The sequence below is a fragment of the Rhagoletis zephyria genome, unplaced genomic scaffold, assembly GCF_001687245.7.
Source record: "Rhagoletis zephyria isolate East Lansing unplaced genomic scaffold, Rhagoletis_zephyria_1.1 Rzeph_scaffold_00770, whole genome shotgun sequence".
Taxonomy (NCBI): domain Eukaryota; kingdom Metazoa; phylum Arthropoda; class Insecta; order Diptera; family Tephritidae; genus Rhagoletis; species Rhagoletis zephyria.
In genome coordinates this window covers 104,308-129,443 of record NW_016157854.1, presented here as the reverse complement: position 1 = coordinate 129,443, position 25,136 = coordinate 104,308, and the positions used below count along the sequence as shown (strand labels likewise).

Here is a 25,136-nt window from a genome sequence, read left to right as displayed (position 1 = left end):
ATTTTTAGATTTTATTTTTTTTTTAATAAAAAAATATTTTTTTTTTTAAATTAATTTCATTTCATTTTTAGAAAATCGTATATATTCTTTGTTGTTTTTTAATTTAACTTTTGGTATTATTGTTTCAATTGTTTAAAAGGATAAATATATAGACATATTCTTTTAATATTACGTTATTTTTAGCAACTTGTTCTACTTTTTCTTGTTTTAATTAAATTTTTCGATTATTTATATTATGAAAAAATATTTCTTTTTAATTTTATTTAGTTGTTGGGTATTTATTTTAGTTGCCAGAATTGAGTTGTCTTACGAAAGACTGTGGTGAGTTGAAAGACAGTCCCCAAAATTGTGCAATAAAAACAAAAATTTTCAAATTCACGTGGAGGTCACATTTTGGATATGGGATATGATCTCCAAAAAAGAGAGAACATTTATTTCACTAATAAAAGACAAAGTAAAAAATTGTTTTTTTTTTGTTTTACATAACTCAACTCACCAAAGCTGCTAAAATATTTATCAAATACTCCATCAAAGAAGAACCACCCTGTATAGTTATGTTTGGTGCTTAAAGCTGTTATAATCCTTAGATTATTTGCCATTTATTAAGTAAATCATAATTCTATTTGTTAACTTACTTCCTCTTCCGCTTCCTTTGCGTCGCGCCATATTGTTGAAATCCTATTTGTATGCTAAGGTCGCAGTGAGTGCTCGTCGTATGTGTGTGTGTAGACAGCACGCGTGTGTTCCTTGTGTATGTATGTGTGAGTATTTGCACGAAATTCAATACTTCTGCATACATACATACACTTGTTTGCACTGCTGGCACCGCTCTCCTTATCGTTGTACGTTTTCTTTGCGTAGTCGTTGTTGTTTGTTGTAGTTCATATGCCAACTTTTGTTTTTGTATTCGTTACTGTTGCTTTCAACTTTGTTTCTGTTGCAAGTAGTTAGTAGTCGTGTGTACATTTACGAATGCCTGCTATTCTTGTTGCTTTTTCCAACGTTTCGTCTTTGCTGCTGAATCGATATTAATTCTTGTTTAATCCTTAATGCTTTGAAGGCATAAAGACAGATGTGTCGTTCATTTTGGTTGCTAGAAAGTTGCGCTGATATATTTGTGATGATGAGTGTTGGTGTGGCGGGTTTTTGCTTTTTTACTTGCTTTCCCCGGTTCTTACAAAGTGGGTGGTTATTCGTTATGATATTTTCGTACTGTTGTTATATCTTCTTCTTCTTTTTACTTTTGTTAAGCTACACTTTGCTGCGTTGTTGTTAGGTGATTTGATTTATTTTGCCGAACTTGGCAACCCAGTCGGGGGAAAAAAACAATAAATTGTATAAGAATTCTACACACAATTGAATAACCTACGCAATTGATCGTTGGTAGGTATTTAGCTGTCTTAGTCGGTGCGCAATTGAATCCAGCAACAGTGGGGTGGGCGGCTTCTTCCACATCAACCGTATCGATGACTTGCCACCACCCAGGTGTCTTTTGCCTTTTCTTATTTTATCTTAATTCCTTTTGCCTCTTTTGTTGCCACACAAAGGCAATAAAGTGAAAAGTAATATTAATGTGTGTACGCACACACACTAACACAAAAGCAAAGCTGCACACACACCCACACTTGCGCATACAAAGTATGTAGGAGTGAAGAAGAATTATTGTGTCGTCTAAATAGTCTCGAAATCAACAAAATTACTTAGCAGCTAACGTTGGCCTTATGCGAGTTGTTTTTGTTCTTGCTTTTCTTATATGTAGCTCTTCGCTAAGTGAACTTCGTGACACGCTCGTTTCTTATCCTTCGAAGTGGCTGCTCAGCTCGTCAATGTCCTTGACGTATGTATGTATTATTGCTTTCACTTACTTTTTGTTGTTGTTGGTTTATACATTTTTTTGCTATGTCACCTATCGTCACACACACACCTACATAACTGCACGCTAGTCTATGTGTCTGTGTCTGCTCGATGTCTTAACTGTTTTTACTAGTCACACTTGCTGTTGCTGTTGCTATTGTTTGTGCTTTGGCTGTTGTGGTTTTCCTAGACAATAAATAAACGTCATGCCATTTACACTATTCCACTAGAAATGCGTCTGCGAGTGTGTGTGTGTGTGTGTGTATGTGACTTGTGTATGAAAGAGCGTGAATTTCTCGTTTGTTTTTATGGCATAGCAAACAGTTCCAGCCGCGTTGTAGTCGTAATGTTCATTGTGGGCGTTAGTTGAGTTGTGGATGCCACGTAATTTGCATTGAATGACAACATTGTTATGTTTTTTTTTCAAACTCGTTTTGATTGTTGTTGTGTCAGCTGCTATTTAACCTACTCTGTTTATTTCTATGCAGCTTTGAAGCGGCTCAATCTGCTGTCGGGATTTGTTTTGGATTCATATGTGACTGATATCTGTTATCTTTGCAGCAAATTTAAAAATTTATTTTGTTGTTTCGTAAAGTATTGATTGTGTTTGTAGATATATTTTTTTTTACTTTTTAAACACTGATTTTTTCATAAAAAGTTTCGTTGATATGTGTAATATTTCCTATGTATATTTTCGTTTACATAGTTCGTTCATATATTTTTGATAATATTTTCAACCTGTAAATAAAAGAGAAATGACTTTAAATTAAAACCGCCAAAAGTAGTATGAACTCTAGTTTTAAAAAGGAAAAAAAATTTTACAAATTATCGGCACGAACATTCTTACTGTGGCTTATAAAATAAATATAATTATTGTAAACACTAAATTTTGTAAGCAAACTTTACCCTAAACGTAGTACGATTAATCGGAGCAGCGTTTCGCCATTTGATCATCTCAAAGACATGAAAGGCAAATCGGACTGTCACAGTCACAATCAGGTGTTTTTATCATAAGGAGTCAGTTAGCATTCCCACAAGTTGTCTTTAGTTCCATTTGCTCAATGAATGCATTAAAGTTGGCTAGGCAATCTGAGATTGAGCGCTAAATGCGTTTTTCCCACAACAATAAATTTTACACAAGCGGCTTGAGGAGAGGGTAAGCTACAAAAGCGGTACATTAATTCAATGCTACTTCTGAACATTTTTTCGGAAAAATTTTAACATAATAAAAATTTTTCCAGAGGTGTTTTTTTTTTAAGTGCCTTTGAAAAGTAAATAGTAACAACATTTTTAAACGCACGAGAAGAAATATAAACTTTATGAAAAAATTATCAAAATTAAAGAGAAGGGGCAAAAGTCGCATGATTTTTGAGAAAAGTTTCAGAATATGGCTATTTTTAAAAAGTCGGTGTCGAGGGGCATCGATCTCCAAAAAGTGTCAATTTGACATTTTAGTCACACAACGGTAACATTGTGTAGATCCCTTAGAATGAAGCGGGAATTTGTAACGAGCTAATTTAAAAAATAAAATAATTCATAAAAAGTGAGCTTAAGCTCAAGAATTTGTGCTAAAAATCGAATTGGAGCTTAAGCTAATTTTTTATGCATGAGCTCAGTGGCTTAGTCTTTTCTAATAACTCTCACCAGCCTTTTTATTTGATTCATTAAAATCTATAAATTGAATACCCATAAACGAATATCTTTCAATACCCAAATTTGGGATTCCCTTTTTGATTACACAAAAAAAAGAATGTATATTTTTTAATTTTTTTTACCTTTTGAGTATAATATGAAATTGTCCAATTCCGTTATTCGCCCTTTGATGAACTTTATTCCCGTTAACTAATTAAATTTTCGCACTCCAAGTACGTGCAGCTGTTACAAATCATTAATTATCTAATCTCTGACTTACATTTTTTTTATATTTTTTGTTCTCTTAGTGCTCTTATTTTTTCGCCACCCTTTTGCCTTCTGCTCGAAAAAATAAACAAAAAGTTAAAATGAGTAAAGAGCTTTCGGCTTCTCAAATACCTTCCTGTTTCCTTTTCAGTTCGACCCTCTCTGCCCTCTTCCTATATTTCTCTTTCTAATTCCCTTGCATACTCTAAAGTCCTGTATAAAAAAAAAAAGTAATTCGTAAACACATCTATGTATGTATGTTTACATAAACTTGACTGTTGACTGCGCTGCTGTTGATTCACTTCACTTAAATTGGCTTTATTCAGTTTTCCTTCCTCTTAACTTTTTCTCAAAAGTTTTTTTGCTGGCATCTATCCCAGATGGTATTTTGTTGCTCTTGCTCTTACTGTTGTTCTATTTTTATGTTTTCTTATCTATTTTATGCTCTCATTTGCTGTAACTTCGCCAGTAATATAGTTTTAATGAAGCATGAACAGTTGCGAATGAATGAGCTTCGTCACCCTTGCACAAATGTAAGTAAGTAAAATGCGTGGAAACGTACAACGAGCAACCAGGACACTTTAAGTTTGGGGAATGCCGCACCAAATTTGCTTCAATTTCCACATTTCGGGGCATTTTACTACGAATGGCAGGTGTATGCTTAGAAAATCTTCTATATATTAGTACATGTATCAGCTCTGAGGGTGATTCCTGTTTGTTGTAATGTGATTTGTATGATCTCGCCAAAAACCGGTGCGCAGAGAGAAAATGTGAAAATTATAACCGTTACACTGTGGGTTGGAAACATGTTAAGGCACGCAAAGGGAAAAGTAGGTGGGTGGCATTGGTTTTGATGAGAGTGAATGAGTGGATGAGACCGACTGTAAGAGTGTAGTCGATTAATAAATCAGCGAGAGTTTTGAAAGTAATGCTCAATATTTTTGTGGAGTTGCTACTTTCAAAGCTAATGTATTATTGATGGTGCCGAATATATTGCTGTTATGGACCTCGTATGCAGGAATGCCAATAAAATTTGCATGCTTTTGCAAAAATGGCATGAAATGCCTATGTACATAAATAGGCAATACATATGAAAGAGAACTTGGAGTTTGTTTATTTTTCAAATGCGCGAGTTGCAATTTTCTGCTTATTTAAAAATACCGTTGCAAGTGCAGGTTATGCAAAAAACCATGTATTCCATGGAAATTTGCCAGAGCTTCGCAGGATGTGTTTAAGGGAAATAACAGGAAGACAGCTGTTCGACAACTTGATATTTATCACAAACTATCAGCATTTGTTGTTCGGATTCCCCCCAAAAAAAAACTCGAAAAATAAACGAAATTGAGAAAGTAAAATGACAAATTGTTACTGGAAAGATTTTTACTTGCAGCAAGAAAACAGCTGATCAAAGCCATAGGTCTGAAGTTGATGAAAATAATGAAATATATTTTGACGATTTTAAAGTTTGAAATAACCTATTAGAACTCCAAATGTTTGGGAAGCAAGCAAATACTTCTTACGTTTGCTTAACAAATTACTTTAGGCACACCCTTAATTTACATTCTATCAGATGAACCCTGAACTTACAAGGTTAAAACCCCAAAACCCCAAATGATGCTGAAACACAGCCATTTTTTTTTAAATAAATGGGTTAGTCAAAGGTTTTGCAAAACAGTTTTGCCTTAACCCTTTGAAAAGAGCATTAAAGTGGGTGCGTCTAAAACGTTTTTGAATGTCTATGATTTTTGGTTTGACCGTTAGAAGATTTTGCTTATCAGGGATGCAAAATAATCAGTATTTTTAAAATTTTAACCAAAAAAATTAAAAAGTTGTAATCATCGTAAAATGATTTTTACTGTACTTCAGGTATTTGCATTCGTACGCCCTACTGAAATTTACAATGATTTTTAGCGAAAAAATAAAAATCACTAAATAACTATTATTTGTGATCGAATAAATAAAAATCAAAAGCTAATTATTTCCGTTGTGCGAAAAACTAAAACTCAGTAATAATTATTATTTTTAGGGGGAAAAAATAAAAATAATGATTAAATGCGGATTAAAATTATTTTATTCACACCGTAAAATAATAGAGATTACCGTTGCTTATAAATGTTTAAAAAGTTTCCTAAGAGAAACCAAAAACATTGATTAAGCTTTGGTGATTTTATTTAATTTTCTTTATTGTATTTTATAACCTAAACCATTTTGTTAAACAAAAATATATTTTATTATGTGTATTTGTTTAAATGTTGCAGAACCACCTTTGGCAACATTTTTTTGCGCACAAGTAGTAACAACGAAAATACGCTTAAAAAGTAATTCTTTCCATTATTCAGGTGTTGAGCTTTGCACTAGAAGTAGAAGTTTGAACGGTTTTTGCAATTTACTACTCCAGATTTCTTTATTCAGATTTCCTCCGAAGTGAAGTATGTCGTTTATCCAAGATATCAAAACATTTATGGCAGTCTTACGTTGAACAAAATAGCTTCTGGCTATATAGACAGTTCTCTGGTAAGGTGAGAGCTGTGCCACTTGAATATATTCCTACGATTTATTTTTCCATGATACGACTCATCATTAGTTATCTATATATGTGATGTGGTGGAGTAGATTCGCAATCAATAGCTGGGAATTTAAGCTAGTTTTTATGTACTGCTACCGTCGCTTATCCGCGAAAACCCTTTTTTGGTTATTTGTAGGCTTAAAATAAATGTGTACAGGTATGATATGTAAATTTTTAGGCTTTTAAATGGCATAGTATGCTACTCTTGCCTCTCTTACATAATGGAGCCAATCTTCACTTCTCTCTTGAGGGTATGTCTCGCTATTTCAAGCCGAGGCATTTGCAAAGTCCAAGGCCATTGACCAAGTAGTGGAAAATAGTTGGGAAGGTAGGAGTTTACTGACATATCTGCGGTGGCGGCCTTCACACTAGGAAGGAAATGGTTTTTTTCTGGCTAGCCCATATCACTCGGCTAGGAAGAACTCAGACCAGGTATTCCTCAGCTCTCAAAGCCAAAGTCAAAGTTAGACTCTAAGTGAATACTTCACTCAGCAAATACCGGACTAGGACAAAAACGGATTGCAAGTGTGTCAACTCAATATATAAATGTCTACCTAAGTAGCTGCCTGCCTTCCTTAGCAGATGGGAGTACAGACAGCTTGAGCGATAGCAGACTGGTTGCTTCTCGTGGTACAAAATACCTGACTGTTATCCGCAGGCATGACAACACCAATTGCCGTTTATGGCTTAATGAAGATGAGAGGGCGGAATAATTTTTACGTCTTTCGCAAATCTTTCCTAGGATTATCTAAAATTCTTTTGGCAGCGATGCGAGGAAATTTCTTCTACTCACAAAAATATTTAGCCTCTTGGATTGTGAAGTATTCAAAGGGAACACCCAAAATGCCTGGTTCCTATAAGAGCTATAAGAAAATTAAATGAAAATCTTTCTTTTGCCGGCAATGGACTGGTAACCTCTATAATTTTACCGTGTTACCCGTTGCCAGAACTTGCGGCATTCAAGAGTTTTTCAGTTTCGTATGGGAAGTATTCTGTACACCCATTGGCTATTAAGCGGATCCCTTGTTGTTGTCGAATTAGGGCAAAGGCTCGTTACGATCGTATTACGCATGTTAGCAGATAAAAACTAACACAGGTATGTAGGACTTTAGCAATTTTCCGCAACAAAAAATAAACTATTTACAATATTTCCCAACTAAGAGCTTACAAAAAAAAAAAAACTTTTATGAAAATTTTGCTTTTATATCGATTTGTTTTTATATTAAATAAATTTTGCTTCTATTTAAAATGGCATCGACGAAAGACAAAAGTAGTATATTTCGCCTTAGTGCTAAAATGAGTTTAAAAAATAGTATACTATGAAAAAAAATTGCGTAAGTTTTTAGTTGGAACACCCTTTTTGAATAAAAATGATTTTGCTTTATTGCAATTGCCTTTATCTGCATATGCAATGTGTAATTAAAGCGCTATTATTTAAAAATTTATTATTTGTAGATATTTTGATAATTTTTTCGTTATGTAAAATTCACCAAATTCGGTAAGAAGTAATATTTTAGATTACATTTTTTTTTATCATATTTTTATAATTCTGAAATATTAATAGCTTATATTTCTTTCTAAATTTTTTTAAGAAAGTTTTATCTATGCATGTAAATTCTTATATAAAAAATGAGTACAATCATACCTTAAATTAAAATTCAATTTCCTTTGGCTGTTAGATTAGTTTTTTCCTCACACAAAATTTTCAACACGCGCGACGTCAGAAGTCTACGGTAGATAGTGTACTACAAATCAAAGCATCTCACGCGGATCCAAAATCATATAAAACAAATCGCAAATTAACCGCACTGCTCGCCAAAAACAACGAGGAAATTAATAATCGAAATTTTAAGTACGGTATGTTTTTTGATTAATTTCACTTTCACACAGAAAATGGAAGAGGCTCAAAATCGGGGCAAACTAAATGAAAAAACACAGCAAAAGCAAAAAGAGTATTTTTTTTATTGTTATTTCTGATTAAAGCATTGAATATTTAATTAATTTATAAATTAAGCATTACACGCTTTGCTTGCTGCCACATTATAGCTATTATTGTTGTTGTAGCTGTTTTTCTTTGCATTCACTTTTGGCTCCATTTATTTTGCATTCGCTTTTATTTTTTGTTTTGTTTTGATTTTTGCTTTTGGCCCTCAACAGAACGACAGAAAAGCATTACGTCCGCGCTCTACCGTACGAACGTCCTTCTCTAACGGCGTTAAATGACGAACAAGCCGCCGAGAGTGTGCCGCAAAGAAGTCAAACCGCTTTTGTAGCTTTTGATTAGCAAATGGCATTGTGGGTGTATGCGTGTGGTTTGGAATAAAGAGTAAAGAAATGGCTGTGCAAAGAGTACGTGCGCAGGTTAAGAGCGCGAATGGTTGCTCTTTGTTGGAGCGCTATTTGCCGGGTACCTGAAGATTGGGGGCTCTTTTTTTTGTGAGTTTTTACTATTTGGCGACATGTTCGCTTGGATTTGGAGCTTGTATGTATATACATATATAATTGCGGCGTAACATGTTCGGTGGGCATCAGGCAGTGCAGTTTTTTGGAAATGGAAAGGGCGGTTTATTTGAAATTGAAGAATTTACGTTATTGTTCAAATGGCAATTCTAAGAGTATATGTACAGTTTGAAAGCTATATGAACTTTCCCTATCTTATTTAGATACATTTCAGACTTCAGTGTAAATGCAGGCAAAACAGATCGAGTTACACTTTCCAGAAAGTACAAAAAACGGGAATGAAGAAAGTCTGAGTTAGGAGGCGTTTATTTGGTGCAAAATGTCTGGAACTAAATGTGGAGAAAGGCGTGAAAGAGATTTGGGTGGGTATTCACCGCGATTGTGCAATCAGACTGTTCTACGATGTACTAATATGGTGGTCAGCAAAGAGTAAGAAGCGAAAGGGGTGAAATGCGGGCGTTGCTTAGTACCACAGCAACCGACAAATGCAGTGAGGATCGTTCTTCACATCCCATCAGCGGATATGGCTTCTAATAATAAGGTCCCTCAAAAAGTTAAACAGCGTCTTCGGACGTAGCCTATACTTCTGCCGCATCCTCTGCAGACTGCATCACACTCGGTGAGAGCGTGGAGTAGTTTCTCGCTCTTCGAGTCGCAGAACCGGCAAAGGTCGCTTGACCCAATCACCAGCTTTTGTAGATGTCCTATAAGTCTGCAGTGATCTGTAAGGATACCTGTTAGAATTCTTATTTAGCATCTTTTTTTTATGGAGGAAAATGTGTAAAACCTTTTTCAAAGAAAATTAATAAAATAACGCCAGTTTTGCAATCACTTAAAACTTGCACTTTATAATACTAAAATTTAATGGGCTATGAAACTGCATACTCAGAAAAAATTCTAGAAAAAATTTAAAACATTTGTAAATTTGTAATGTACTCATTTTACTCAACTTCGGTGTAAAAAAATTTCATAACTCAAATTATTGTAGAGTGCACCCCGTAATACTATATTTATTTATTGCGCAATACTCAGATCTACCATTGTGATTTTTTTGAATTTTTTTTTAGATGGCATATTTTCAAAAACTAATTTTCTTTTTATCAAAAAAATTTTATGTGAAAAATTTTTTCAAGAAAAAGAATTTTAAAAATATTTATTTATTTTTCCTTCGCCTCGTTCTCGAGATATTTGGAAAACTATTGAATCGATTTGTTTTTGTTTTTGTGCTGTAAAGGTTTTAAAAATGTATTAATCAAGCTCAAATTTCATACTTATTTATTATTTCCGTTTGTTCATCAACTCTAACAATTTGAAACAAATCAAACACACGAAGAGTATGGAACGCCCCATGTACAAATGTATATTAAACCGTGTCAACTAAAACGAAAATTTTTTCTTTCGCTCCCATATGAAAATTTCGTTGTCGGTTAAAAAACTATAATTGTGGCAAGATTTCAGCCCTTTCTCTTAATTTTTCAACTAGCGCAAAAAAAAGAATTTGTAGTGAAATATTTTTTCCCCGCTACTTTTTAATAAAAAAATTAAAAATAACAAATAAAAACATACCATTTTAGCCCATCCAGTGTGGCTATAATAACTGTGAGTTTGAAGTAGGTAGTACTTATCGCTGATTTTTGGATATTTTTTTTTTTTTATTTGTTCCTATATAAAAAAGTCGTCGAACATACTTCGTCGAAAATGACTGACACCATCAACCAAACAAAAATTCCCAAAAATAAACGGTAAGTCCGCAGTACTTAAAACTTACACTCATTATACCAAAATTGAATGGGCTACAACAGTGCTTCTATATTTTTTATATTGAATATTTATTTCATTAAAAAAAAAATGAAAAATATTTTTTTGAGATCGACAACGAAATTTTTATATGGAACGGATAGAAGAAAAATTAGTCGTCTTATTTGACACAGTCCAATATATATAAATATATTCGTACATATCACTAGGCGAACTCCTTAGCTCAAAAATCTCAAATACTAGAAAAATAGCCTTATGGTGTTTAGTTATGCTTGTTTGCATTGAAAAAAATAACTACTAACTAAAAAATATTGCAAAATTTACTTTAAACGGAATGCTAAGAAAAAAACTTAATTTGATTCCTTTATTTGGTCAAAGAGTGATTATTTGCCAGCAAAATTGTAAGAAAGACAACTTTCCTTCTTGTTTTGAGATACGATTAACAAATACCGGATTTTTTTTTTTTACATAACAATATTAGGTTTTTCGATCAAACGAGCGAAATTTAGTAAGATCGCATTTCTTCCTGGAGAGTTATAAAAACCTTATGAAGGAACCTTTTTGCTTGCTAAATGTTTGTTTGATTATTTTTTAAACGTTATAAGAGTTGTCAAGCAACTTAAAATTAAAAGAATGATTGGCTAAATCCTTTTGATTTTGTTGAAATACTTTTCTTCTATCTTATAAGGCGTCAATGCTATACAAAAATTTATAATTCTTGTTTGAGTTCAGGAAAAATCAGTTAATCAGTCCAGATGACTCCCAAAGTATTACATTTTTCTTTGTAAAGAAAGTTGCATGCCACTTAGTCACTAATCGCTGCCACTTGCATGAAATTATAAAGTTTTCACAAACAAAATACTTTACGAGTGTTTTTAATTCAGTGCGCTTTACCTGCAGCAAGATTTCCGTTCTTACGTTTGTTGTAGTGGAGAAAGTTTTATTTTATGCTCTAAGGATCGGTCATTATCATACTCACATTGCTATGAAAGTTCATGGAACGAATTTCGCAACTTTGCTGACTGCGAAATTTTCAGCAGTCCTTCATTTACATTAATTTAGTTCAGTTTTTGCTCCCTCCATTTTTGCGACGCTTTTAGCCACCACATTTTTGCTACCGTGTCGCTTGAATTAATTTAAATTTATATTTAATGGCTTAAATTAAATTAAATGTCGCACGTAGTGCGTAAAAAACTGTTGCAGCTAATAGCGCGCAGGCCATTGAACGGTCGGCCGCCCACCTTTATACTGTCACATCAAATCACATCAGCAGCAATGATACTCATACGCCCCGGCCGTCAGCATGCAGATGAATCGATATTTGCATAAATACATACATACCTAGGTATGCATGTAAAATGTACTTCGCTAAAAAAAAAAACGTGAAACCACGAAATGTCAATGTCAGCTTGCGGCTATAACTGCATATTGACATTACGCGAACAAATTTGTTCACATGTATGTATGTATGTAAATTGTTGGCATTTTTTTTGTGAGACGCTTAATTGTTTTAACCGAATTAAGAAAAGGTGTGAGAAATTCTTGAATGAGGTGTGTTAAAGAAGCATCAAAATTTAGATATGCGAAGCAGGGAGCTTATCAAACGCGCGGCACTTCATCGCAATTAATGCCGACAAGAAGGCGTGTAAAAGGTCTTTCGCTTTTTACATAATTTGTTTTTGTTTTTTGTTTGTTTTTTTGAAATCTGAACTTTGTTGATGTTGTTTGTTGTGGATTTTTTTTTTTTTAAATTGTGCACTCGTGCCTACAGCCAGCAGCTATAAAAGTTTCGTATGTTTTAAAGGCGCACATAGCGCAGCTAATTAAATGATATGCGTAGCAACTAAGTGGAAGCATAAAATTCGTCAAAAGAGGAAGGGATGTAAGTGTACCTAAAGAAGGAAGTAATTAAATTTCAGAGTGTAAAGCATTTAACTTAGAAACGGGGGAAGGAGGATGAATGTGAGTTTTCAAATTCAATTAGCAAGAGGAAATTTTACACCACCTGGAATGTTTTAGAATTTGAGAACTAATTACATAATTTTTCTTTTTATATCTTATTTAGATAACCCACAGTTATTAAAACAAAGAATTTTCGTTCACCTTAGACTGGCTTCCGGCATAGATTACAGGCCAACAATGAGGATTTGTATATTGAGTTACCTTAACCCACCGTTTAAAATAATAAATTTTGGTGTTGTTTAAATGACTTCTATAGAAGGAAGTACAATTAAAGCGTTACGCAAACTCTCTATACTTTTGTGAACATGAAATGGTATAATAACTTTGATTCGATGCTTGCAAGTACCAAAAGAAGAAGAAATAGACATGTCCGTCTGTCCGTGCGAAGGTAAATTTTACAAACAGAAAATTTTAAATATTCACGAAACCATGGGCCAAATATAGTAAAACTACGTTTTTATGTTTTCTCTCTGAAGTCAAGATTTTTTAAAGGACTTTGAAATTCCAAAAATATAATCACTTCAAAAAAATTATTAAAAAAATTTTGTGCAATGTAGAAAAACTCATGTGACTATCAAGTTAAAGAGAAATTTCTGTAGAATTAAGGCCCATTAAATTTTTTGGTGCACACGGACAATTAGGTATTGAAAATATCTTTTTAACATTTTAGCATTGAACATACTTGAAATTTTACAATAATTATTTTCGAACAAATTATACTCGACTACATCCTTAAATTTCGCAGTTAGAAACTGTATTCGCTTAAAAAAAATAAAACTAATTAAAAAGACATTTTCAATCACTATACCTAAATAGCCCTTTCACAGCTTTGCGAAACTTTTTCCACTCCATGCCAATCCCTCATCAAATTTGTGCGTCGAATGAAAGCCGTAATAAATGTCAGAAATAGTGCCTTCCTATTTTCGTACTGTAATGACGTCTGCCTTGTATTTTTTCCAAGAAATCCAGCTGTTAGATAAGGTATTTTCCCTACAGAAAATTCTAGGTAAATATCCGTAAATCATTTTACATGTTCCGTATGCTGGGTGCAGACGCTGCGCACTCAAATTGAATAAGACGAAGTGAATGCACCAAAGCTCGTGCTCCTCCTATGACCTGAGGCTCCAAACAGATTGGTAATCTCATATCGCACATGGCTTGCTCACGCTGTTCAGGAAGCGCCCAGAAAAGTGACTATACCATGGGGTATATGTAGGTATATATATGTATATTGATGTTGTTACGAAAATAGAGAGACCTACACACGTACCTACGGAAGTTAGTTCTTATGAGTAAATTTTTTCATTGAATCATTCAAATCAAATACACCCTCATCGAAGTTGTTTTAAATCACTTACTTAAATACAAAAATTTTCACACTTTACTGCTGTTGCTTTGAATAACAACATTCTATTCAAATAATACTGAGATTCAAAGGATACCTAACAGATGTTAGTAATTTTTCTTTTCTACCTTTGTGCGCTCTGCGCTCGCTGCCACGCACTATGCCTCCACAGGTGGACACGTGTTGCAGCAGGTATCAATGGATAGCAGTTTTTTTGCTCACTTGTTGTTGCTCTTTCACGATGGAAGCGCATGCGCTACTGGTGACTGGAAATGACTGGAATTTGCCGCCAAATTTATGCGATTGTGGAATTCGGAGTATTGGTTTTGTTCTGCCACTATGCGCTTTCGCCGGCAGTCAGTGCGTATACGCGATGTTGTAAACATAGACGCGAGTATTGTCTCCAGTAGAGTTGCCGAAAATTCTCGCTTGTTTACGACGAAATAATACGAGTTTTCCGACAAGAGTGAAGCAGTGTATTTAAATTGCTTGTAACATTACAAAAACACGGAAATGCATAACGGAATGTGAGTGCCGCGATGCAATTAAGTGTTGTGAAAGAAGAAATACTTTTGGATACTCTACTTACATGTCCACCTTTATACATTTGTAGCTGTGCTACACATACACAAATATTAAATATAAGTACATTAGGGTGGTCCAAAAATACATAGAAAAATTAACTTTTTTGATTTTTCCTGCTACCACCCCCCCAAAACTTAAGAATGTCATAAATAAGGGCAAACGCACTTTTTTATTTTGAAATCGGTTCATATTTACTCGTTCCGCAGGGGCTTTGAAGTTGCCAGGTATTTTACATGGGGAAAATAAATTTTTTCGTAGAATTGCTATAAAATCGTTAAAAATAAATATTTATTGAAGGAATAAGACCATTTCCCTTCCGAAGTCTTAAAAAAAACACTATGTGTGTTTTAATAACCGATAATCTTATCTGTTATATTTGTAAAAAAAATTAAATTTTTTATGTTTTCGTAACCACAGTGCGCAAAAACGGCTCAACGGATGTATTTATTCATGTATCAACAAAACTAAAAGCATTTGCAGAGATTTAAAAACATTTTGGTACTGGGTTGCCACTTTTATAGAAAATATAATAACGGTTATTAAATATCTAAGCTTATTTAATACCACATTATGGGCATCAAATGGAAGGTTTATGCACTTGCAGCAAAGGGTTTTGAAAATACATACTTTAATTTGCACTAATTTTTGGATAGCGTTGCCATTTATCTAAAACAAAAATTTTTTTAAATCATGCTACATGTGGTTTAGTAAAATATGTATTTCACACAAAAGGTGTTAAAATAAAGCTTTAACCCCTATATACATACATATTTCTGGATAGAATTGGCACCTATCTAAAAAATTAAAATAAAGGCGATATATCTTCGCTAAAATGTCAAACTATGGAATGTGCAAAAATGCATATTGCATAATTTCACTTAATTTACATAATTACCTGATCTAAGTTAACAGATGGGTGGCAACCCTATTGAGAAACATGTTAATTTAAGCTTATGCCTACGCCCTTCGTATGATACTGATATTGTGATATTAAAAAAGCTTAAATTTTTAATAATCATTGTTATATTTTTTTTAGAAAGGTGGCAACCCCGCTCAAATATATTTGTAAATCTCTTAAAATGCATTTAGTTTGGATAAAGCAGCTTAAATATTTTATTGACCTTCAAATAATTTTAAATTTTCAAATATCTGGCAACCCAATTTTTCAATTTGTTTTACTACAAACCTACAGAAAACATCGAGTAAAAGAACTCCACGCATCCATTGAAGACGTAGACGTGTTACTAAATTCGTTTTCTATTTAGGTTATTTTTTTTAATTTGTGGCTTCAAGTGAATACTTATGTATGAAGCTATAATCTATAGAATATTTTAATTCAACTTATGCACAATAACTTAAACATTATGACGCACTTGAAAGCTTATAATAATTAACGATACAATTGAATTTCGCGCATTGAAAAATCGAATGCCTTATTTAACCGTTCAAACAATTTTCAAGTGGCAATTTCGACAGGAAAATAAAATAAACAAATGTGTGTGCAGGCAGCAAAAATCAAGTGAAAATAAAAATCTGCTGCTTGTCAGTTCAGCCTGATTGAGTCAACTGTGTGGAGTGAGAGGCGGGTGGCGGTGAGGTGGTGCAGTCCAGTGTTTGTTTAATAAAATTTCAGCTTGAATTTACGCCTTTGTTTACCCGAGCGCGCACACGCATACATACATAGTGTGTACATTGTTGTTTGTAGCGCATGTGTGTATTGCCTGCTTCTTATCGGGTCTGTTTGCATTAATTAGCACTGTGTTTATGGAAATGAAATATTTATGCGAAAAGTGGTTTGTTATGAAATTTGAGTTAAAGTGAGGAAAATGTAAAAATCATCATTAACTTAAAAATTTACGCCAACGCACATTTCACTGCTTTGGAACATCACAATTTAGCATTGTTACTAAAGTGATTGACGTACTTGGGCATAATAAAGATTCACTGCAGACACTTTGTTGTGGTAAGTGAAAATATTTTATGTTTTTTTCTGAAAGCATATAAAAATCTAAATCACAATTGAATTTTGGCAGATTTATTTAACGAAAAATAATATTTTTATTATGTCACTTACGCCAAGTATAAAAAAAAGTGGAACCTTTTACTGCAGAGCATTTAATTTATGCATTGTAAAAAGGAAAAAATTTTGATGAATTTGTAATTCAATTCAAATGACTCGAGGAGTCGATACTTTTTGTTGTTAATATATATATATATATATATATATATATATATATGTATGTATGCACTTGCACATGTACATGAAAAGCAAAATTTTTATTTTTTTTTGTGCAGAAAATAATCGATAATTTTCGCCTTCCTTCTGGCATTCTCATCAGCGACAATCACTGGCATGCATTCTATAATAAAAAGCAAACTGCATAAATTAGTTTATCACTTTTACCATTTAAAAAAAAAAAAAAAAAACTTTCTTTGCTGGTTATATATCAAAAAAGGAAGATTCCTTAGTCAGAGGAAAGCATCACAAAACTGTTGTAAAACAACACTCAAGATACTGAAAAGTTTCGAAAAATTTTCGAAATATCCCGAAAAGTACAACACAAAATATACCGAAAGTCCAAAAGTAAGCCATGAAAGCCTCGAAAGCAAACACGAAAAATACAGAAAATGAAAAGCCCCAAAAACATATCAAAAATTTCTGACAAGTTTTTAATAAGTCTTAAAAAAAAAAATTCCGAAACATCCCGAGTAATCAACTGAAACTCCGGAAAATCTCGGAAAATACATAAAGGATCCCCAAAAATAAAATACGAAGTCTTTCGAAAGTCTCGAAAAATTCATGGGAGTACCGAGTACTTCAGAAAAGTTTCCGAAAATCCCCAAAAAAGTTTAGAAAAATCCCAAAAATGTATTTAAAAAAAATCCCTTAAAATCCTAAAAACACAAAATGTTTCGAAAAATCTGCAATAATACCGATATATCCCGAAAACATAACATAATAATAATAAAAACACCGCAAATAAGCTCGGAAATAAGCCATGAGAAAACTTCCAAAAGAATTCCGGAAATTTTCAAAGAAATAAATCCCGAAAGGTCTTAAAAAACACAAAATGAGAAAAGTGAAATGTACGAAGATATCCCAAAAAGTATAACACGAAATGCCCCGAAAGTCCTAGAGAAATAAATCGTCACAAAAGTTTCCAATAAAATCAATTAAACACCCGAATACATCACGAGGAATGAAATAGGTTCCATAAAATACACCGAAAACACAAATCCGGTAGAAATCTGAAAAACTCACCAAAAGTCTCGAAAACTGTGGAAAAATTACATTAAACTAATCTCATTTTTGTAGCCAGATACCAACAGGGTTGCTTAAAAAGCTAAAAGGAAATTTTATTCGAATTGACCGTTCTTTTTCGCTTGTTTACAACAGCATGTTGCCAATATAAATTGAACAGAGACCATTTTCCTTGTTCGCTTGATTAACCAAAGCACTTAGAATATTTTAAGGTACTTAATTAAAAAATAAATTTTTTATGTAAAAAGCATTTTGTCTCACACTTCCGTTGTCACAAATGTATCTGCATATTTTCGAGTATAAACCCTTTTCTAAATAAATATAATGAATTACATGACGAGGATATTTGCAACTTGTCTACTTAAATTAATAATAAACAAGCATTAATTCTTTACTTCATATTTTTCCTTCCTTTCTGTGCTTTTACCTTCAAAGGGTTCGCAATCAACTTTTGACCACGAAAATATGCCCATTAAATTTGCGCACACCTTTCACACAAATTTATCTTTTCACTTAATAATCAATGATACGCAAACCTTTTCATTTAATACCGATTTTCAAAAAGTATGCAACTTGTTTCCATAATTTTTTTTGCGTAGCATTTTGCTGTAGGCTTTTACCCTCATTCTATTTTGTTTATGTTAACGCTTTTGCGCTTGCTCTTTTTTCAACTGAAACACGTGGATTGCTTCACGCCATTAGCGCACACAAGGGGTGGGTTTTGGGGTTCAAACCCCCCCCTAAATCTAATAACCTGAAATACAAACTATATCCTAAAGCCGGCTCTCAAGAAAAATAACAAGAAATATTTTTTATCAAAAAGCACTTTGCTTTTGCTGTAAATTTTCTTGTAGAAATAAATATACGAGCATTTTTTTCTTGGGAGATGCACACTTATTTAAGAAATTTTTATAGAAGAAAATTGCTATTCCATTTCTTGTGCGTAATTTTATATGAATTTTTCGTTTTTATTGAGAGCTCTTAAAAGTTTAACTTCGAATGAAATCATTGTCCTAAAAATATGCAATGCATACTCACTTACTGNAGAAATAAATATACGAGCATTTTTTTCTTGGGAGATGCACACTTATTTAAGAAATTTTGATAGAAGAAAATTGCTATTCCATTTCTTGTGCGTAATTTTATATGAATTTTTCGTTTTTATTGAGAGCTCTTAAAAGTTTAACTTCGAATGAAATCATTGTCCTAAAAATATGCAATGCATACTCACTTACTGTTCTTTTTTACACCTTACAGCCTAAAAGAGTTTACCACTGATATGTACTTAACAAGGACTCGAAGATTTAATTTACCAACTTCGAATTCGTTCCAACAAAATTACCTAAATAATAAAAATGAAAGTCCATTTAATTTTTCCCAAAAATCATCAAATCAATCGAAAACCAGAAACCAGAAATTGAGGAAAATGAAAATTAAAACAATTTTTTAAATTTTTTTATTACTTTTGAAAGTTGAGCGCATCTTGTGTTTATAGAACTTTATATTAAACAAGTAATTTTCAAATTACGGGACGACCCTTGAGGTACCATCTTTCCGATAACAAAAAAGAATTATTGAGATTGGTTCACGTGGTTCAAAGTTATGCGGTAGCATACACAAAAAATAAAAAAAATATTCCGACGAATTGACAACCTCTCCCTTTTTCGAAGTCGGTTACAAATGTTTGAGTTCTTTGCTAATTTTATGTAAATAAATTGCAATTTACGAAAAAACTTGCATAAATGTACCTTAAAGAGCGTATTATCTGAAGCGAACTTTCAGAAGTATAAACCCCTCCCAAAATATTTTCCTGGGTGCGCCCCTGCTTTTACCCGTTTGCAACTGTTGTGTAAGAAAATACCTTGCTTTAATTTACATGCTTACTTACTATATATGTACGTTCACATATACATAGTTAACTGCAGTTCGCGGAAAGTGGCGTAGCATGCACGCTTCATAGGGCAACCCAATTTACTGATGGCTTTTGTAGGGTGTGTTGCTTGTTCCCCAATTTACTTCAACCAATAGTATTTTCGAGAAGCGTCCTTTTCATGCGAATTTCCTTGTAGGTTCAGCATATGAACGGTATATTATTAAGTTCTATACTAAAATTTCTCACAGTTATTGTTTTTTTTTTATTGTTTTTTTTTTATTCCCTCAAAGTAAAATGCTAGTTTTTAAAACATTTAAACTTTTCATCCTGATAATTTGATAAAGTCAGGCAACTCCCACAGTGCGACAGCCCCTACGCTGCAGAGAGGACTGGAAGAAACGGTACCTAGGAATCGCAAGCACATTCTGTGGATTTTCTACATTTTCTTCTTTTGCTATTCTATTTTTTGATGCTGCTCAGGCCAGGGTAAGAAACTTAGGTTCTCGATAAAAAGAAGTTATCATTGTTCAATTAAATTTTTCATGTATGGAAGCTCTCGACAAATTACGAAAGGTGCAAAAAAATGTCAAAAAGTCGCGAAAGATCTCGAAATATTCCTATAAATTCGGAAATGTCTCGAATAAAAGTTCACCAAAAATCCTGAAGAAATTTTTAGCTGTCCCGAAAATGTCACGAAAAAATCTCGAAAACCACTAAAATTAACTAAGCGAACAGTTTTCCACAATGTCTTTTTGATTTTATAAACTCAAAAAAAAAACATAAAAAACAATTCTATTTACAGTTTCCACAAACAACACCTAGTTAAAAATATGTACAGTACAGTACATCATGTTGACATTCCGAGCAAACGCTTTTTCTGAGATCATAATGTCGATTTTTTTTAAATTCTACTATAAAACTTACAAATTCCCGGCGCGCATCAGAGTATTTTTATGTTGATACTCACTCCATAAACTCTTGCGGCATCATTCATAAAAAAATAAAATGAATTTAAAGAGCTTTATGAAGTGATATTTTCAAAAAAATTTCGATCTATGAAGCATTCTTTATATTTAATTAATTAGTGATTATATTTTCGAATGTATTTGGAAAGTAGGTAAAGTATCGGCTTTCTTCTGGAAACTTAATTTATAATCTTAAAGGCCTACTAATTCAATATTTACCTTATCTTATTGATTTAACTGAAAACAATTTTTCAAATGGGTGGCACCTGCTTTAAAAATATTTTCGACAGTAAACTTTCTTAAACGTCTTTAGTTTAATAGCCGTAATATAATATTTTTTTATCATAAAAATACAAATAAAAAAATTTCAAACAGGTGGCAATACCTTCAAAAATATTTTCGGCAGGTAAACTTCCCTACACCTTTTTAGTTTGATACACATATAGAAATATTTAATTTATCTTATCAATTAAATCTAATTAAAATTATTAAATTAAACAAAAAAGTGGCAACCTTCCACACAAAAAGTTTTCGGCTGTGAGCCTTTTTAAACCGCTTTATTTTGAAAGCTAAATTGCAATATTTACTTTATCTTATCAATTTGCTCAAACTACAATTTTCAAACAGGTGGCAACTCGCCAATTTTTTTTTCTTTATATTAAGTTAGACTGCTAGCAATACACTGGTGAAAATTGCTGTCGATTCCATGCATCAGTTTTCGAGTGATGCGGTTACAAATATACAGACAGGCATACACACAGACAAAAATTAAAAAAAAATTGATTTGGCTTCTGTTGCTCTATTTAATAAAAACCTCCCCTATATTAATTATTCTTTAATATTTATAATGTACAGATATCGGCGTGTTACAATTTTATTACAAATACTTATGAATGGATGCATAGCCAGAGTGCCTTTCCGCATTCACAATTTCCTTAAAAATTATCTCAGTGGAATAATTTTCACAGGATTTGCTTTGCCTATTTCCAATGGTGATTTAAACCGGAAACAAAATTTTTGAACCCATGCATTTATGAATACCAAATACCATTAAAAGCTAACCGCAGCCAAAAGCTGGAAAAATTATTCAAAATAAATTATTACATTTGGAGACTTATTTATTATTACTTTGATTGCATTTTTTCTTAGACTTGACTAACTGTTACAAAAAAAACTTTCACATTCACTACATTCATATTTATGCGAAAACAGATATTGCAATGGAAGTAGAGTAAATTGGGGCAAACGACGCTCGTAGCTTTCATTCGTACATTTCAAACAAACAAAAAAATGCCAGAAAAAGAAAAAAAGCGGAAAAGCGAAAGGAAAACAGAAGGATGTCAGGAGAAAGTAGCAACGCATTAACAATGCCTTCACCTTGAAAATAACGTTTCAAATGCAACATACATACACATATACATAAATAGAGACGCTTACATGCTTAATAGGGTAGAGCGAACAAATGAATTTTTCTATTTCGAAATTCTAGTTGTGCGGAAAATTGCGTAACGTGATCAAATTTAATAGTGTTCATCGGTTTTCCGGTCGGATAATATTAACGGTCGCCTCAGGAACCTTAAAGTTTAGAAAAATCTGTCAAATTATGTTTTTTAATTTGTATGGAAAAACTGCATGGCACTGACAGCAAAAATAATTGCCAAAACTCATTGAGATTATTACCAACTTGAAGCTTGCACTAAAATTTAATGGGCTACAATAGTACATACTCAAAATTTTTCTAGAGAACCTTAAAAAAAAATTATAAAAGAACTTTGATTTGAGAAAATTTTCGAAACATTAAGGCCGTTGGGGCGACAGAAATGTTTTCACTCCACCCTAATACATAACTACATAGTACATATTGCTTCCGCACCTTCACTGAACTAATTCAAGTTGAAGTGTGTCAGACTCGGAAAAGCTTGTTGAAAAGCAATAGTTATTAAGGTGGTATAATAAAGCGTAAATATTCTGCTGCTTTTGCTACTAGCGCTGCTGCTACTCCACGGGAAATGTGATGAACATAGTTGGGGTATTCAGGTGCGAAATGCGAAATGCATTGCAACGGTGCGAAATGCGAAATTGCAAAATTTTATCAACAAAAACACTGCCGAAAATCTCAACCGGAAGCAAATGCAATGACTGATGCGAGATTTTCGACTGGTAATTGCATTTCTCAGTAAAGCCTGAATACCCCTAGTAGGAAAGTATTGCGAATTGCAAAAGTAAGATACATAGAGCAGCGTTGCACTATATGGTCTCCGACTAGTGATGGGAAAGTAGATACAATTGTACTTTTATCAGCCTCTTTAAAATAAAACAATCGGCACATTAGTCTTTGCAGACCATATGAAACCGGATTTTTTTTATGGGCGAGAAGGGGAACCACTGTCTTTCCCTTCCCTTCCCCGGTTGGAATTTGTTACCAGGGGGTTTCTGGGATTGCTAATTAGGCAACCGAAACCAGTTTTTCAAAATTCCAAATGGCGGATCCAATATGGCGATCAAATTAAAATAAAATACTAAAATTAAAACGTTGATACTGAGTATTATCAAGGGTTTAAACTCGTTTCCAGTTGGTTTCTGGGGTTGCTGATTACGAATCTGATGTCAGATTTTCAAAAATAAAAATAGCTGATCCAAAATAGCGACCAACTTAAAAAAAAACAAACAATTTTTGGATTTATTTGAAACTCTGAACCGCAATTTTGAACTTTAAAGGTCTGACATCAGATTAAAGTATTGGTATAAACTGATATGCGTTAAAGATGTTTTTTTCGGAACTTTATTTAAGAGGGTTGCCATATGTTTTAGAAACTAAATTCAATTTGAATTAAGGGAATTAGATACACACTTTAAATACGTATCGCAATGTGTTTGTGCGTCGAAAAAGGTTTAACAAGGTAATGATTTTAAAATATATTGAATAGAGTTGCAACCTGTTTTAAAACTAGACTTTAATTAAAGCATGCATAAGTTAAATAAAATATTAAAATATGACGTAAAACGAAGGTGGCAAGATTTTTGAGGACTGGTTCTTTTTTTCTTTTAATCTACAATCTTATTTCTCCGCATATTCTTTAGATAACTCCGGATTCCTTATAAAATCATTTAATTTTTCTTGGATGAAAGGTTTCAGCTTTGTAGACGCTAATCCTTAAAAAGCACTGTCACTGCTCGCTTCATTGCAGATTTACTCGACTGAGATGGGTCACGAATGGAACAAAATCTCGGCATTTCCTCTGATCGTTGGGACGGTGTTTTAGCCGATTCGAAGTCTCAATAAAAATTTGTTTAAGGTTAACGCCTCGCAAATTAACACAGCTGAAGTAACAGTCTTCAAAGCGATTTTCTGTTCTTTCCATTGCATAGGCACTTCGAGCCTCATATGGCTCCTTTGACGTCTGAGCTACCATCTGCAGCGTTTATAGCATAGTTTATAAACTTTGGCGGTAATCGCGGCTCTTACTCACCCACAAATTTCGTCCTTCCGGGAACTGTCGGAATTTTCGCCAAATTATTCGCGATTTTGTCTGACTTTTAGCGATTCGTGATGTAGTATATTTCGGCAAATTTGAGAGATTTTTTTTTAAGATTTCTAGATTTTTCGTGTTTAATTTTCGAGAAATTTAGACATTTTTTTCTCCTTTTTGGAACTAGAGGGAGGATCCTTTTCTCCTTTTTTTTAACTGAAACTAGCTGCGCGTTTTTAAATAATTATATTATATTAATATAATTCATACTTGCCATTTAATGTCCCCTTGCGGTCCTACTTAACCTTTTATTTATGCAAAAATTTAATGACTTATAATTTAGAAACTTATCATCAGCCTTCCAGCTAACAGTAATTAGGCCTTCGAAGAAATAAAATACCAAACGCACATCAGAAGCGCGTTAGCTACGAGCAGAAGGGCCGCGGCAGCACTCGACTATGATTACCGCTATTCAAATTCGCTGCAAAGTATGCAATTAAATGCCACTTAACAAAACTTTCACTGTCCGTTCTTCGGCGTTCTAATATTTCCCTGTGCTAGGAATTTGTTTTGTTTGTTAAACTTTTTTTGCTTTTAGTTTTTCATACTTTTCAGTTACAGTTTATGTTTTTGTTACTGCTTTTTTACATAAATATATATGTATGTACATACAATGCATACATTTGCGTACACAAATCATACATTTATGTATGTATTTTTGTACGTAGATATGCTTGCAGCAAATATAAGTTTGTAATTTCAACGGAAGTTTATTTAAGACAATCGTTTTTGAGAACAAGCAGCCACATGTAGTATACCAGGTTTTCTTTGAACTGCATTTTATTGAATAGATTGGCGGAACTAATTTCATAGATTTATTCATATTATTTGATTCCTTTTAACCGATTGTTCTTGACTGGACCATGACTTCTAGTAGACAAAGACAAAGACAAAGACAAAGACAAAGACAAAGACAAAGAAAAAGACAAAGACAAAGATAAAGACAAAGACAAACACAAACACAAACACAAACACAAAAACAAACACAAACACAAACACAAACACAAACACAAATTGCCTTACCTAAAAAAGCCTTGTGGCGGTGTAAGAAGGGGCCTTTGTCTTGGATAACTTATT

The 25,136-nt window shown here is 33.1% G+C and overlaps 1 long non-coding RNA gene across 1 annotated transcript; it reads right to left on the bottom strand.

Annotated features, from left to right (window-relative positions):
- Nucleotides 1-2,484: 2,484 nt before the first annotated feature.
- LOC108361468 (uncharacterized) lies at nt 2,485-8,541 on the bottom strand. The gene is made up of 3 exons (XR_001847308.1): nt 8,340-8,541; nt 7,965-8,239; nt 2,485-2,592 (listed from the first exon to the last, which is right to left on the bottom strand). It is a non-coding gene; the product is annotated as an uncharacterized LOC108361468 (long non-coding RNA).
- Between the last annotated feature and the right edge of the window lie 16,595 nt (nt 8,542-25,136).